The sequence below is a fragment of the Peromyscus californicus genome, unplaced genomic scaffold (assembly GCF_007827085.1).
Source record: "Peromyscus californicus insignis strain IS unplaced genomic scaffold, ASM782708v3 Scaffold_7__1_contigs__length_154581171, whole genome shotgun sequence".
Classification (NCBI taxonomy): Eukaryota; Metazoa; Chordata; class Mammalia; order Rodentia; family Cricetidae; genus Peromyscus; species Peromyscus californicus.
In genome coordinates this window covers 103718419-103733616 of record NW_026294595.1, presented here as the reverse complement: position 1 = coordinate 103733616, position 15198 = coordinate 103718419, and the positions used below count along the sequence as shown (strand labels likewise).

The window sequence follows — 15198 nt, the reverse complement described above, 5'->3', positions numbered from 1 at the left end:
TTAGTTTTCTACTCAATTCCAATAATATGATGCCTGTTCTTGGGCTAGTAGTACTCAACTATTTTCTGCAGTTTTATATTCATTTTAAACTCATTTCTCGTTCTCCCAGACTTTTTTTTTTTTTAATCCTCCCTAGAAGAAAATCGTATTGAACAATCAGGCAGAACTGAAACAAGAGAGACCCTGGCACAATCTGCGGGATGGGATCACCAGGACACCTTAACATCAAGGCAATGTGACCGGGGTGAGGCCCACAGGCCCACAGCTGCCTGGGGCTGATAGGTGAAAAGGCGCCAGATACAGCTCAGAAGTGTATCTCTGGCTCATTGGTGGGACCCAGAGGGAAGGAACTACAGAAACCAAAACCATGGGGAGGGAGCAGAGTTTTGACCTGCGGGTACTAAGTTGGGATGGGGAAGGACGGAGGCAAGACACAGGGGCCGGTTCACAGGGTAGATACATTTCTGCTGCCCCCATCCATAGGCTCACTGATTACAGGGGGTTAACCATGGGGAGCCTGGAGTAGGTGTGGGAGTCCTACCTGCCTGCCTGACTGCTGGATCACACACACAGGCGTGCGCGCACGCACGCACGCACGCACGCACGCGCACACACACACACACACACACACACACACACACACACACACACACACACACACACCAGGGAGCTGAAGCCTTTTTGACCTCTAAGAAGGGTCCTGCCTCTACCAGAGGATGCCAGGATGAGCCAACCAGCCAGGGCTGCCTGTCCAGGAGCCCACCGTCCAAGAGGACTTATAGCACTGTCTCCCAAAACATCAGAGATGTCCGTCTCTTCCAAACCTCTCTATTGAGAGCATGCCTGGCACCGGGTGGGGCTGTTTCAGGATTGTTGCAACTGTGAGGAAGCAGCCAAACTGGCCTGGACCACTGGTCATCTTGAGAAGGGGGCAGCAAGTGCAGAGAGGTTTCATACTGTAGCTTACTGATAGGACCAGCTTCCTGCCTCCATTCCTTGTCAAAGACTTGGACAGGTGCTCCATGGATGAAAATCTGAGGCTACATGCTCCCCATCTCACAAGCAATCCCAGAAAAGTCCCCAAAGTCACCCTGAATAGACTAGAGTTTTTCATATGTCTGTCCTGGATGAAGATAGATTTAACCTGTGTTGACTGGCTTCAAGCTGGGATCACTTACGCGCCTGGCAGAAATCTGCAGCTTCTGGGAACAGGGAAGGGGTGGATACTGGCATACCTCCCATCCCCCCATGTGTGTTCTGCCCCAGTGCTGAAGAAACTCAAAGGGAAGGAGGTTCAAAGTACTGGTCTCATCGAAGAAACTCTCTCCAACATCTTGACACTCATAATCACACCCTCATTACATCCTTAGCATTTCTTGCCAACCCCGGGATTCAAAAACCCTATGAGCCCAGGGTAAGGCTAATAGCACAGGAAATTCATGTGGCCTCAACTCCAGACAAAGTCAAATTCTTACTGCATGCTCTGACTTGTCCCTCAACAAAAAGCAAAACCCTATGTGACAAAGATCATGAAGTAGCATTTTGTCTGCAAAATAATCTGGTGTTATTACAGTCAAAAAGGCCCTCAAGACCCCCAACTGGCTGCCCCTGCCCCCCACCCCCATTCTCACCCTTGCCCCTGAGAGTCAAGAAGGCTCAGACAGAAAGGAGCAAGGAGGTAACCATCCCCCGGTGTCCGCCAATCCAGGGCCCTGCAAAGCAATACCAGGAACAGCCTCCCTATCTCTGCAAAACATGCATCTTCTCTGCCTGCCTGACATTTTCTTATCATCCTACCTCATCAAGTAACCCAGTGCCTCCTACCCATGAACTCTGCCCTGTTCAGTAGAAAGTTCTGAAAAGTCAAGGTGGAGAGGCTGGGGACAAAACCAGGCTTGGCCTGTGATGGTCCCTGTGTCTCAAAGATCTCCTGTAGACCACACTGGGAAAGCCCACATCACATGGCAGCCATTCAGTAATAATATCACTGTCTTCAGTCATGTTTGTGAATAGGGCTGTGTTTAGCCTAATGCTGTATCTTGGCTCATTTTTGGACACTTTAACTAATTGAATTGTGACGGTGGTGGGGTGGGGTGGGAGGTAGGGCAGAGGGAGGCGTGTACCAAAGTACCTTTGTGTCAGGGCACAGTTTATAGGAGTCAATTCTTTCTGCTACCATGTAGATCCTGGGGACAGTAATTATGCCATCAGTCTTGGCAACAGGCACCTTTAATCCACTGAGTCAAATTGTGTCAGTAGTCTCTAAACAATGTATCTACATTTTAAATGTTTCTTTTTATGCTGTGATGTACATGCATGACGTGGACTCCCATGGAGGTCAAAGGACAACTTGCAAGAGTCAGTTCTTCTTTCTACCATATGGTTCTTAGGATCAAACCTAGGTTGCCAGGCTTGACTATGAGCCCCATTTCTAAATAACCTTTAAACACTTGCTCACCTTAGCAGAAGCAATCCAATGGATATCCAGACCCTGTTTCTCTCAGCCTGGTGCACCAGTTGAATGTCTCCGTGTGCTTCCTCCACCCCTGGATGATACGTTCCCTCTTGTGCAGGCTCTGACCTCAAATGGCTTTCTCAGTCTCTCCAAAGCCTTAATCATCTCCTCAGGAAGGTGTAACTTCCCAACTGAGTTATTGTGAGCAGTAAATGAGATAAAAACAAGTGGGGGGTCAATTAATGCCAGTTCTGACTAATTTGTGCCACCCTAATTATCGTCTGATTTCCCTTTGGCCAAACTCATCTCAAAATTATATAACACAGGAAATCTAAATTGTATTTATCCATTCCATAATTACATCTTTTATTATAAATTAAGTATGCACTTCAAGCAAAGACCAGGCCAGAACATGGGAAATGAAGACAGAGGGTAGGAAGTCACGGGCTACAATTCGCAATGTGCTTTTTATATAACACAGGAAAAGTAAACTCATGACAGCTGGATTAGGAAAATTTCAGCCTTGAAATATACACAGTTTGTGATCTCTGCAAAGAATAAAACATTTTCACTTCAGACTCTACCTAGTTTAACAAAACAGGACAGTTAAACCAAGCTCTGTGGAAGATGGAGAATCCAGACAAGGCTCAGCTTGGCTGGCCTTCTCTGTTCCACTGTCATCAAGTAGTATCTCACCTGGGGCTGGAAGACCAACTTCCAAGATGGCTGCCGCCCATGGTGGCAAAAGTGGGAGGTAGCTGGGATACCCCACAATGCACCAATTTGAGGAGCAATCCATTTTTTTTGGGGGGGGTTGTTTGTTTGTTTGTTTGTTTGTTTGTTTGGACCGGGTCTCTCTTCCTATCCCTAGCTGTCCTGGAACTCACTATGTAGCCTCGGCTGGCCTCGAACTCACAGAGATTTGCTTGCCTCTCCCTCCCAAGTTCTGGGATTAAAAGTGTGCACTACTACGCTCTATAGCAGTCCAAATTCTTTGACAATTACCTTTCCCACAGAGGAAGCGATCTGAGAGATAAGCAAAAGCTATCAGAGTCTTAAGGCCTGGACCTGGAGACTAATAGTTGCTTCTGACAATGTCTGTGCAGCAGAGCGGTTGAAGGCCCTTTAGGGAGGAACAGCCCAGGTTCCACACTGTGGAAAGAGGGTCAAAGAATCCACGGCCATGTTTCAGTTTTTCCCTTCCTAACGCCAGCCTTACATGTCGGCGCTATAGACAAGAGGTTTCTCTATGTTCTGCTGTCCACTTGTTCTCTCTCCCTCCTGCACTTCTTGTTCCTAAACCCCGGGTCTCGGCCCCTCTCTCACACTTGCCCATACTCAGCTCTAGTGACAGTCTTGGGAATCCCGCCATGTCTCCATGACTTCATGTTAATCAAGAGCTTTGGAATCCTGCAGACATGAGCCAGATCCAACTTGCTTATTATTTAAGAGTTTATTTTATGTCTTTTATCATCGGATACTTGAGTCGTCAACTGAAATGAAAAAAAAAAAAAAAAAAACCTGATAGGATTGTTAAGTTTAGCAAATAGCATATTTGGCAAAAACTTAAGGTCTGACAATATCAAATGTTAGCCAAGATGCTGATTGAAGACTTAATGCTCGTGAGAGAATCACCTGCTTTAGTTAGCCAGTGTCTCAACTAAAACTAAAGACTGTAACATGCACAACTCCACTCTTGGGCAGGAACACCCAAGGAAATCCTTATAAAAAGCTAACGAATGATTGGAGATGTCATACTTATCATGTTCAAGGCCCTGGGTTCTATCCCCTGTGCCACACCTTTAAAGGACTGCTAATAGAACCACTCCTTTTTTTTTGGAGATTGAACCTAGAGCTAGGCAAGTGTTCTGCCATCTATCTAGATCCTCAAATCAGAAGCACTCTTTGAATTGCCCAAAATTTGAAATCACCAAAATATTGATGAGAACGGAATCAAACTGGCCGTGAGTGTGGCCACAGCCACACATATCAATGGGGGGGGGGGGTGTTTTGCTGCCATGTCAAGCAAAAAGGAAGTGACGTGTGTAAGACTACATAAAGTATAAGATCATTTTCATATGGCCTAAAAACGTGCAAAGTGACATTGTCCATTCTCAGGGATATGTACTTGTGTGTAGTTAAAATCAGAAGAAACATCCAAGTCCTGAACTCTCAAGATGGGAAGTGTTCATCATTTTATCGTCTTACAACTGTGCAACTTCTAAAAATTGTTTATTCTTAGTGTGTGTGTGTGTGTTGGTGCACACATCATAGCACACATGTAGAAAACAGAGGACAGCTATGTGGACTCAGCAGGGGTTCACATTCCTGTCAACCCCCTTCACCCACTGGGGGATCTTATTGGTCCCATGACTTTTAATGTTTTTGCTATGCAACTTTGAAAAAGAATACAAATTCCTCCATTGAAATGCTGCTGGGTGTTTGGTGGTATTTTTGTTTGTTCCTCCCATGCAATGATTTCATTGCACTTTTCAACTCCATGAAGATTTGGGTAAAATGTTGAGTAGCAAGTTATAGACATTATCTTATGAAAATGGTGAAATAAGTACTTCTAGTGTGGGTAACAAATGTGTTCACTATCTTATTCAATTTATTTGTTATTACTTGGTTGGGTTTTGTGTTTGGGTGCTGGAGACTGACCCTAAGCCTCCTACATGCTAAGCTAAGCACATGCTTCATGACTTAGTCATACCCAAACCTGATTTATTTATTCTTTATACTTTTTTATGGATGAAATATTTGACAAAAAGTTGGTATTTTGTCTTTTGGATTTTTGTTTTTCTTTGTTAGGTTTCATTTTCATGAGGATCTCATTCTGCAGGCCATGCTGACCAGGAACTCACAACAGTCCTCCTGGCTCCATCTCCTGGGTTCCAGGATTACAGGCATGAGCCACCACACCCATATTCAGTATGTAACCCAAGGCCCGGTGGGTAACAGCACCTACTTATCCCTTGTATTTCCTGAACTACCCCTCACTCCATCCTTAAGACAGAGAAATGTTCCCATTTCCACATAGCTCAAACAGGCTGAAATTGGGGTCATGAAAAGTACTTAAGGCCAATTACCTGGATCTGAACCAAGGGAGCTGCAATAAATGTTAAGAACAGTGCCCCTTTTTGAAGGTGGTAAATCAAATCTTAACTATGCCAGTGATCACACACTAGCAGTAGATGGATTTTTGAAAGTGCTGATTTGAAAACAAGTCATACCAATGTACACTCCTGGTTCCACTTACCCTCCTACCCTACCCAAAGGACTCTAACCAGAAGTCCTCATGTGCTCAGTCTAAGGTGCTTCCTTCAGGATTCTCAGTCCTGCGAGAACGCTGGAGTTCCCACTAGAGATTTAAACATCTTGACACCCAGGCTTTACCTAGGTGGAATTACAGAATCCCTGGAAAAGACCTATGTCCAAGGTTGAGAACCACTGGACCATTCTGTCCTCTCAGGAGAATGAAGGCCCTAGATAAAGGGTGCCAACTGTGAGCTCAAGCTGTCATTCCTTCTTATTGCTTGAAGTTTACACAATTTAGGTTCATGAAGGATTCAAACACCATAAAGAGACTATGCAGGCTTAGGAGTGTCACAGAGAACCTCAGGGGTTGACACTTGTCTATCTGCTCTCCCCATGATCCTCAGTAGAACTCCAAATCCACCCAGCAAGAAAACCACATCTCGGGCTGGAGAGATGGCTCAGAGGTTAAGAGCACTGCTTGCTCTTCCAGAGGTCCTGAGTTCAATTCCCAGCAACCACATGGTGGCTCACAACCATCTGTGATGAAATCTGGTGCCCTCTTCTGGCCTGCTGTCATACATGCTGTATACATAATAAATAAATAAATCTTTAAAAAAAAAAAAAAAAAAAGAAAAGAAAACCACATCTCAGGGCAGAGTGTGAGGGAGACAAGGAAGCTCTTCTTTACAGTGAGTGCCACTTAATAAGTGTGCGGGGAATGAGAGAACTAGGAATCCGATTGTGAAGTCTAACCTTAGTGGTTAGAGATCCACACAAGATCCACCTGCAGTGAGTGAAGCCACTTGGTGCAGGATCGTCACGTGATGACATCTGACCGTCACCCCTCAGATAACGCACCATTCCTCAGAGCACAAACAGGTTGAAAAGGGAGAATGCCAGCAGGTGCCACCTGAGTGGGTCGGGGAGCCATGGCAGCCCAGCTTCAAGCCCAGCCCGCTCTGCTCTGCTCCTGGAAACTCCTCCAGGATTGTTTGCCAGTGGCTGGGGCTTGCTCTGCTCATAGAGGGCTTGGAGGACACTGGAGAAAGGAAGAGGAACTTCCTCGGGCTCTGCTTCCTTTTCCGAAAAGGTAACCTCGCAATTCTTCACTCAGCAGCGTCTCCTCGCTGTCCAGTCCCCCTTTGCCTCTCACAGACCTGGCCGGTCCTCATAGCGCTTACTCTCATCGGCCACTAGCACTGTTCTTGGCAATCTTGGCTCCCACCCACAAAAACTCACCCATTCCAATCTTCCGCAAGGACCCAGCACACAAGGTCCCCCTGTTGGTAACTCCATCCCTTCCTTTCTCCCTCCTGCCTTCTTCTTGCTGCTTCAGTGATGCCTCAGAGTCCTCCTTGCTGTCTCGGTCACCTGGTCAGCATTTTACAGCTACTTAACACCTAAAATTCAAAGACTAAATTCTCCGTTGAAATAACTATTATGGGGGCGGGGGCGGAGCGGTGGTTCAGGGGGTGAAGTGTCCCCATGCAATCGAGGGGACCAGAGTTCAGATCTCCCACACCCAAGTAAATGTCAGGTAGGTGTAGAAGTCCACCTGTGGTTCCAGCACCCCAGGGTGGAGACAGTGGATCCTGAGAGCAAGCTGGCTAACAAAACTGGACAAAATGACAAACTTCGTGTTGAATTGGGGTGGAGAGTGATTGAGGAAAACACACAAACAATTAAAAAACAAAAACAAAAATTTAAAAACCCACGACTTCTGTCTCCTGATTGGATCCTGATGCAAACTGGTACCAGGAGTGGGATGTGTATCCACCCTCTGCAGTACACATACACCTGTCTAAGGTATATGTACTACTTCCTGCTCATTAGGACTCAGTGGTGCAATCAAACTTGCCATCACCAATGAGATAACTGATGACTTCAGGTACTTGGCTTTGGAGATGGTAAGCACATATTGAAGACGGAACCAGACAGAGAGAGCCTGTCTTTGTACCCTGATCACCCTGAAGCTGTTACAACAGACTGGGATTTCTTGTCATGGGGAGAAAAATAAACTTTCTTCATTCTTGAGGTTTTATGTCATTCACAGCTCAACCTAAACTGAAGCAATACAAGGTCACACACTCCTAGCTCAGACTTCAGATGAAGTTACCATTGCAGAAAAACTGCTTGTCACATCATCCACTCAAGAGAAGATGCGTGGAGGATCGATGCCGAGTAGACTATTACCTTGTCAGGAAAGCTGTAAAGTCCAGGCATAGTGCTACAAGCTTGGAATCTCAGTAGTGGGGAGGCTGAGACACAGGGATGCCACAGACCAGCCTGAGTTACACAGATAACTCAGGGAGGAGGAAGAGGAAAACAGAAAGGCCACAATAAAAGCATGATCAGCAACCGCAAAAAAAAAAAAAAAAAAAAGCCTGCTTAGAGACTAGCATCAGTCACTAAACACGACAGAGGGCTGAGGTCAGCCATGGCACAGATCACATGCATTATTTTATTTAATCCTCATGAAAATCCTGGGACATAAGTGCTGTCGTCATCGACAACCTTTAGATGAGCAACCAGCGCTTAGATAGATGAATCAGCCTCCCAGGCCACCCAACTGGAAGGGGTAGAGCTAGAACCTGAGCCCAGACAGGTCGGGTCCCAAAGGCTGTGCTTCTCAGCCCACTACTGCACAGGGGAGACATCCCACTGGCAGTGAGATCTCTGCTTCCACAGGAAGCTCGGAGTTCTAAGCCTTCCTCCATGTGGGAAGAACTAGACCCATCTAAAGGAGAAACCAGATTCTAAACACAAGTGCTACTTACCGACTCTCTGCTCCCCTGCTGATGTGATTCTTAGAAGGCTGGTAAGGCTGGACACACTGAGGCCAACAGAGAGCTTGCCAGGAGCCAAGATGTCAGGTAAAAGAAAATTACCTTCATTCCAGATCAATAAGGCACATGTGAGACCCGTCAAAGGACTGTTCAACTAATGGGCCATATCGATTAATATTCCTGGGAGCTGGCTCCCCAAACATTTTAATTGAAATTAAATTTAATAGAGGCTCTTAGAACAAGCCAGAAGTCGATGGGTACATGTTTTCAGGCTGGAGGACATTCTCCAGTGGTTCTTCACACCGTACAGGCTCCCTCTGGGACCCCCAAGGGTCTATTGTCCTTCACGCTAAACTACAAAGTACTAGTTCACTTGAGGAACTGAGCTGGGAATCCAGCTGCTAGCCGTTATTGTGCGAAGCAGGACACAGTGAGCTGAAGATTATATTTTTCCAATTAGCACAGTGGGAAACACTGTGAAGCATTCAGCTCCAGCCTGCAATTAGAGAACATTTGCTTCCAGAAATAGAATGAATGGAAGTGGAGACCTGCTATCTAGGTCTTCGGCAATAACATCCCAGGCAGGGAGACCTGCTACCCTTTCCCAGCAAATAACTGCCTTACTCTTTTTTAAAAGAAGCATTCTGCCCTGCACCACAGTGTGCTCGGCAGAGACCAAGCCCCCCAGCATCATTCCCAGCTTTATCAACAGCCCAGCCTTCAGGAAGACAAGGACTGTGGGTGAGCAGCCTGCGTTTCATTTCAGTACTCAATACACTCCATCACAAAAGCAGGTTTGGTAGGAGCGTCTTCACCTTCTCCACTGATGTCCAGCCACCCGACCTTTCTCAAGCCTCTAAACTGTACCATCTCTCAGACGAAACAGTAAAAGTTTAGGAGGTGACAACCGGATGGCTCAGTGAGCAAGCTGCCTGCCACACGAGCGTGAGGACCCGGGTTCAAAATCCCCGGCATCCACATACAAGCCGAGCACGGCAGTGCGTGTCTGAATCACCGCCACTGGGAGGCAGGCACAGGTAAATCCCCTGGAGCCTGCTGGCCAGCCAACCTCACAGAAAAACAAACTTCAGGTTCTGAGAGATCCTGCCTCAAAAAGCAAGTTGGAGGGGAATGGAGGTAGACACTTATGGACCTCTGACCTCCATACGTGCCTGCGTGTGCAAGCACACACGTGCACAGATAAATCAGAAAGGAAACAAGAAACAACAGAAGTTTAAAGAAGTCAGGTTTCTTAGTCCAGGTCAAGATTGGGGCAGATGAGCAATAGAAACTATTTCACACTGTGGGGAATGAATTCGGTGACCCCTATCAAGAAAGCCAGAGCACTAAACACGGTTTTAGTGAAAGCATGGGAAGAGCGTAGGTAATTAAGATGTGTGCAAACATCACGTATTATGGAAGAGGAAAGGATCAGCAGACTAGGCACTCCGTTTTACAGGGAACATCAGAGCATTTACTGAGCAAGACTTGACGTGCTACCTTTGCTCTGCAAGGCGCTTTTGTACTGCCTGAAGGTGAAGGAGGAGAGCAAATGCTTTTATTGGCTGCCAAGCAGGTAATAAAGATTGAAAACCTGGCTTGGCCCGGTGTGGCCCAGCTTGCAACACTTAAGGCCACTGGCAGGACTGTACAGTACTCGTCCATTATGATAGGAGGCTTATCAGTGATTTGAGATTGACACTTAGTCTAGGAATGACGTCATCTGACTTCTAGACTCCCAGGGAGCTTACCAAGAATAAACAGCTCAGGAATGGGGTGGGGGCGAGGGGAGGACAGGAGGTGTTGGGGATGAGTTAACCAAAACTAAGGATGTATGGGAAGCCTTATGCAAATCCACTACTTCATACACTCATTTAAAATATGGTTTTAAAATATATTTTATTATTATTATTATTATTAATTATTTCAAAACAGGGGTTTTCTGTGTAGCCCTGGCTGTCCTGGAACTTGCTCTGTGGAACAGGCTGGCTTGGAATGCAGAGATCTGCCTGCTTCTGCTTCCCAAGCGTTGGGATTAAAAGTGTGCACAACCGCCTCCTGGCCTGAAAAAATATTTTAATGGAAATAGTTACATCACTTTCCCCTCTCTGTTTCCTCCCTCCAACCCCTCCCATGCACCCCCAACTCTCAAGTTGATAGCCTCTTTTTTTTTTTAAATGTGTGTGTGTTTGTGCATACAGAAATATATAAATACAACCTGCTGAGTTCATTTTTGTTGTTTGTGTGTTTATGATTTCAGGGCTAATCACTCTGGATAGGACAACCAATAAGGGGGCCTCATCCTGGGAGAGTCCAATCCTCCTTCGCCCAGCAGTCAATAGCTGCCTGCGGTTGGTTCTTTGTCTAGGGACCCTGTGGGACCCTGTGACGTTTTCCCCTTTCCTCCTTAGCACGTCCATTGATATTGCCATTGTTCTAGTCTCATTTATGCAGCCATTTCTAGGAAAGACTATTTCACAGCAGACTTCCTGGCCCTTACAGTCTTTCTGCCCCCTCTTCTGTGACGTTCCCTGAGCCATAGATGCAGGAACTGTGAATTCACTGGGGCTGGGATCCTCACATTCTGTTGATCTCTGCATGTGCCCGGTTGTGTTTTTTGTTATGACTGCCATTTTCTGTAAAAAGTGGGTTCCTTGATGAGGGACGGCAGCTACACTTCCCTGTGGGGAGAGGGCAAGATTTAGAATGTAGTAAGGAGTTATGCTGATCTAGCAAAGTGGTGCTAGTAGACTTTCTTCTAAGGTCCCTGCCTTCACTAGGCCCAAGAAGCTGGCTAGGTATAATTTTTTTTAAAGGAGTTTGAATGGAGACACCATGCATGGGTGATGAATAATGCTACTCCCACAAACCATGGGCTATTAAATTAAAACTCCAGAGCCACACTCAGGACACCTCCCTACGATTATTGGTCACAGAGCTCACAGAGGTCACCACAGAGCTCACAGAGGTCTCCAAAGAAGCACAAACTATGGCCATTGCTCTTGGTTGCCCTCTAGAACTCACCTATTGCTGAGGACACCACACACTTGGGTTGTAGGACATGGAGCTGGAACTGACCTGGAAATGTCCTTCTTACTGGCTGCTTTCACAGCATCAGAAGGTGCTATACCAGCCACTGGCGAAGCCATCCATCATCTTTCACAGCTGGACCCTGGATGCTACAGCACTAACCTGCCCGGGAAGATGTGCCTATTGTCACAACAGCGGCATGAAGATTATGGGAACTTGTAACCAACCGCTTTCTGATCGAGGTCCACTTTACAGGAGGAGAATTAATGCCTGCTACTGTAAACCTCCCCAAGAGCTCATGGCCCAAGAGGTCCTTTAATCCCAGCACTTGGGAGGTAGATCTCTGTGAGTTTGAGGCCGGCCTGGTCTATAAGGTGAGTTCCAGGACAGCCGGAGCTGTCACACAGAGAAACCCTGTCTCGAAAAACAAAATGAAACAAACAAAAAAATATTCAGTGGGTTATTATTTTTTTTCAGAAGACATGAAAATAGGAGGGGGATGTATTGTAAAGAGGGACTACTGACTGAGTAGGAGGGCAATAAGAGAAGGGAATGGGAGGATGTGCATGACTATGTTCAAATGCATTATAAACATGAATGAAGTTGTCAAAGAATAAACATTTTTAAAAAGAGCTTCATTTTTCAGAAAGATTCCACGAATGTGATGTTAATACACATGCATGTGGACGGAATTCTTTAAAAGGTATGCAAGCTTCTGACAATGCCTTCCTTCGGGTGATGAGCTGAGACGGGGAATGCTGTGAAGCTCTCTCATTCTTTCCTACACCTAATTGTTGAAAACGTTTTCCATGTAAGCATTGAGTACATTTTTTCACCTTGTGCATGTGTGTGGTGTGTGTGTGTGTGTGGGGGGGTGCTCACCTGTGTGTGCACATGTTGAGGCCAGAGGTCAATGCCAGCCATCTTCCTCTGTTGCTCTCTGACTTACGTTTTTGAGACAGGCCCTCACTGAACCCTGAGCTCTTTGGTTAGACTGGCTGCCAAGTTCTGCTGTCTGTGGCCCTCAGCCCTAGAGTTACAAGCATACACCAGCATATCCAGTGTTTTTAGTTTAATACTGACTAGTTTCATGGGGGCAAGAGACACAGATGCCATGGTGCATGCGTGGAGATCACAGGATGACTTACGGGAGTCTGTTCTCTTCTTCCATCACATGGGTCCCAGGCATCAGGGTGTCAAACTCGGGGCATCAGGATTGGCCACAAATGCCCTTCTCTGTCAAGCCATCTTGCCAGCTTCTTTTTTTTTTGGAACTGGTTTTCTCCATTCACTTTTATGTGGGCCCTGAGTACTGAACTAAGGTTTACAGGCTTACCTGGCAAATACCTTTACCTTGCTGAGCCATCTTGCCCACCCATGAGCAGCATTTTACACAGGGACTGGGAACTGAACCCAAGTCCTTACGCTTTCACATCAATCATCTTACCCACTGAGCCACCTACCTTCCAGGCCTGATCTTTCACTTAAAAAAATAAAATGTTACTAACCTATAAACGACTCAAAAATTCCTAGAAAAGCAGATTGAAAACTTTTGTGTTTGATCTCCCTGACATGCCATAAAAATGGCTGTAAAGGCTATCACAGAGGCACAGTGGAAGGAGATACACTATTACTCGGCAAATGTCACAGCAGACAGGAAGACTTGAGCCCTGAAAGGTGACTGCTAAGCTGGCCACTGAAAGGCTCAGGAATTGAAGACCCGGGGCTAGCTGGAACTCTGTTGGTAGAGTACCTGCCTACCATGCAGGAAGCTGATTTCAGTCCTCCAGCACCTCATCACACCAGGTGTAATGCAAGCCTCTATTCCCAGTAGATGGAGGAAGGAGGATCAGAGGTGCAAGGTCACCCTCAGCTTCGTAGTTAGTTTGAGGCCAGCCTGAGCTACGAAACCCTAGAGGAAGGGAGAGAGAAAAAAGCAAAGCAACCCTGTATAACTGGAATAAAACTAAGAAAGCACAATGTATTAATACTCTGCAATTTAAGATACTGGGACATTGGCATGCTTTAGGTTCAGCTTCCGACATTTTACCCTTTGAGCTTTACTGTGCCACGTCTCTGAGATCCCTTACTATCATCCAGTTTGGTCAGTGTCACTCCATCTGGGCCATCTGCATTCTTAGCCTCACATTCCCACCCTTGTTTCTTGATAACTTTACCTTCCCTAAGTCCCTCTGGTTGTCCATACAGTCTCTCAAATGGCAGCCCCACATGTAACTCGTGATGCTCATCTGTAACCCTAGCACTGGTGGGAGGGAGTGGCAGGAGGACCCACAAACCCCAAGGCCAGTAAGGACTATATAGCAAGGCCTTGGGCTCAAAAAATCAAACCAACCAACCAAGAGTAATCCCTCCACAGATCCCAGCCCCTTCGCCTCCCTGTCTAACCGTGTGTGATTTGACTCCTGAGGTTATTCAGTGCCATGACGAATGTTCATTTCTGCCATGGTGCTTTCAACTAACTCCCAACTTACAGCTAAACAATTTGCAAGATCTCTAGATGCAACAGCAAAGGGCTATCTAAGAGAAGCTTTAGAATTGAAGTAATGCCAGGCAGTGGTGGCACACGCCTTTGATCCCAGCACTTGGGAGGCAGAGGCCAGTGGATCTCTGTGAGTTCGAGGCCAGCCTGGTCTACACAGGAAGTGCTAGGACAGCCAGGACTGTTATACAGAAAAGTCCTGTCTCGGGGGAAAAAAAAAAAAAAGAATTGAGGTAATGCTGTGACTGTAAGTAAGGCTGGACTGATGAGTTGTGTCTAATGGTAAAAACAATGTCCATTCAAGCCCCAGAAAAGGCTGGAGCACAGCCCAACAGCAGTGGAAGTTGGCCTAGTATTTCTACTTCGAGGAGGCAATACAGCCAAAAGCTTTGTCATCTGTGACTGAAGTAACAGGTACACAAAACCCAGTCATCAGCAGACTTTGGAAGCTGAGCTGGACCACTGATCACGAGTAGCTGGTATTTTCTAAATGTGATTTGCAGACTTAAGAGCTAGCATTGAAGTTTGCTCTTTACACAATGACTCACACATCAAGGTGACTGACGCGTGAACCAGGTTGTTGACCAGTATTTACTAAACCACAGCAACTGAAATCCACAATCAGCCAAACAAAGCAAAGGCTGCCTATGCTTAAGAGGAAAGTTAGACTATGTGGAGACGCCTCTCCTCATTGAGCCCGGAACTCTGAGCAGCCGGACTTTCACCCCTCTGAGTTTTCCTTTGGGATCTCCAAGCAAACAGCCCAACTAGAATCTCCACATCTGGTTTCTTTGACCTCAGTAGAGCTGTAGAATGTTCAGGGTAATATCTCTGGCCAGTAGCATCTACTGTAACCATAAAAAATGCCTACAATATTTTCCCATGTGGAGACAGGAAGAAAAACCACCCCAGTGGGGAACCACTAGGGCTGACAACCAGGTATCTCCCAACACAACTGGCCAAAAGAAAAAAGGGGTAACTAGTAATACATTCATTCAGCAGTGAACACCAAAACAGACAACCTGGAAGAAGCTTCCTCAGGAGAGGAAAATGGCAGCAATGGACCTATCTTTTATTAAAAATCTTACTGCTGACTCTAATATACACATGACTTTAATTGTTTAATAGGCCAGGGTTCTTACTAGTATGTGTCCCTGCCTATGGGGGGA

The 15198-nt window shown here is 46.2% G+C and overlaps 1 long non-coding RNA gene across 5 annotated transcripts in view; it reads right to left on the bottom strand.

Moving 5' to 3' along the window:
• Window positions 1–9009, bottom strand: part of LOC128101899 (uncharacterized) — a 47699-nt gene extending 38690 nt beyond the window's left edge. For 3 of the 5 annotated variants that reach the window (XR_008215219.1, XR_008215220.1, XR_008215223.1), the window contains exons 1-2: window positions 8491–9009; window positions 2459–2646 (exon numbers count right to left, since the gene is read on the bottom strand). This is a non-coding gene — a long non-coding RNA (uncharacterized LOC128101899). The remainder of the gene's footprint in view (window positions 1–2458; window positions 2647–8490) is intronic. The other 2 variants (XR_008215221.1, XR_008215224.1) reach the window with 2 other exon arrangements.
• Between the last annotated feature and the right edge of the window lie 6189 nt (window positions 9010–15198).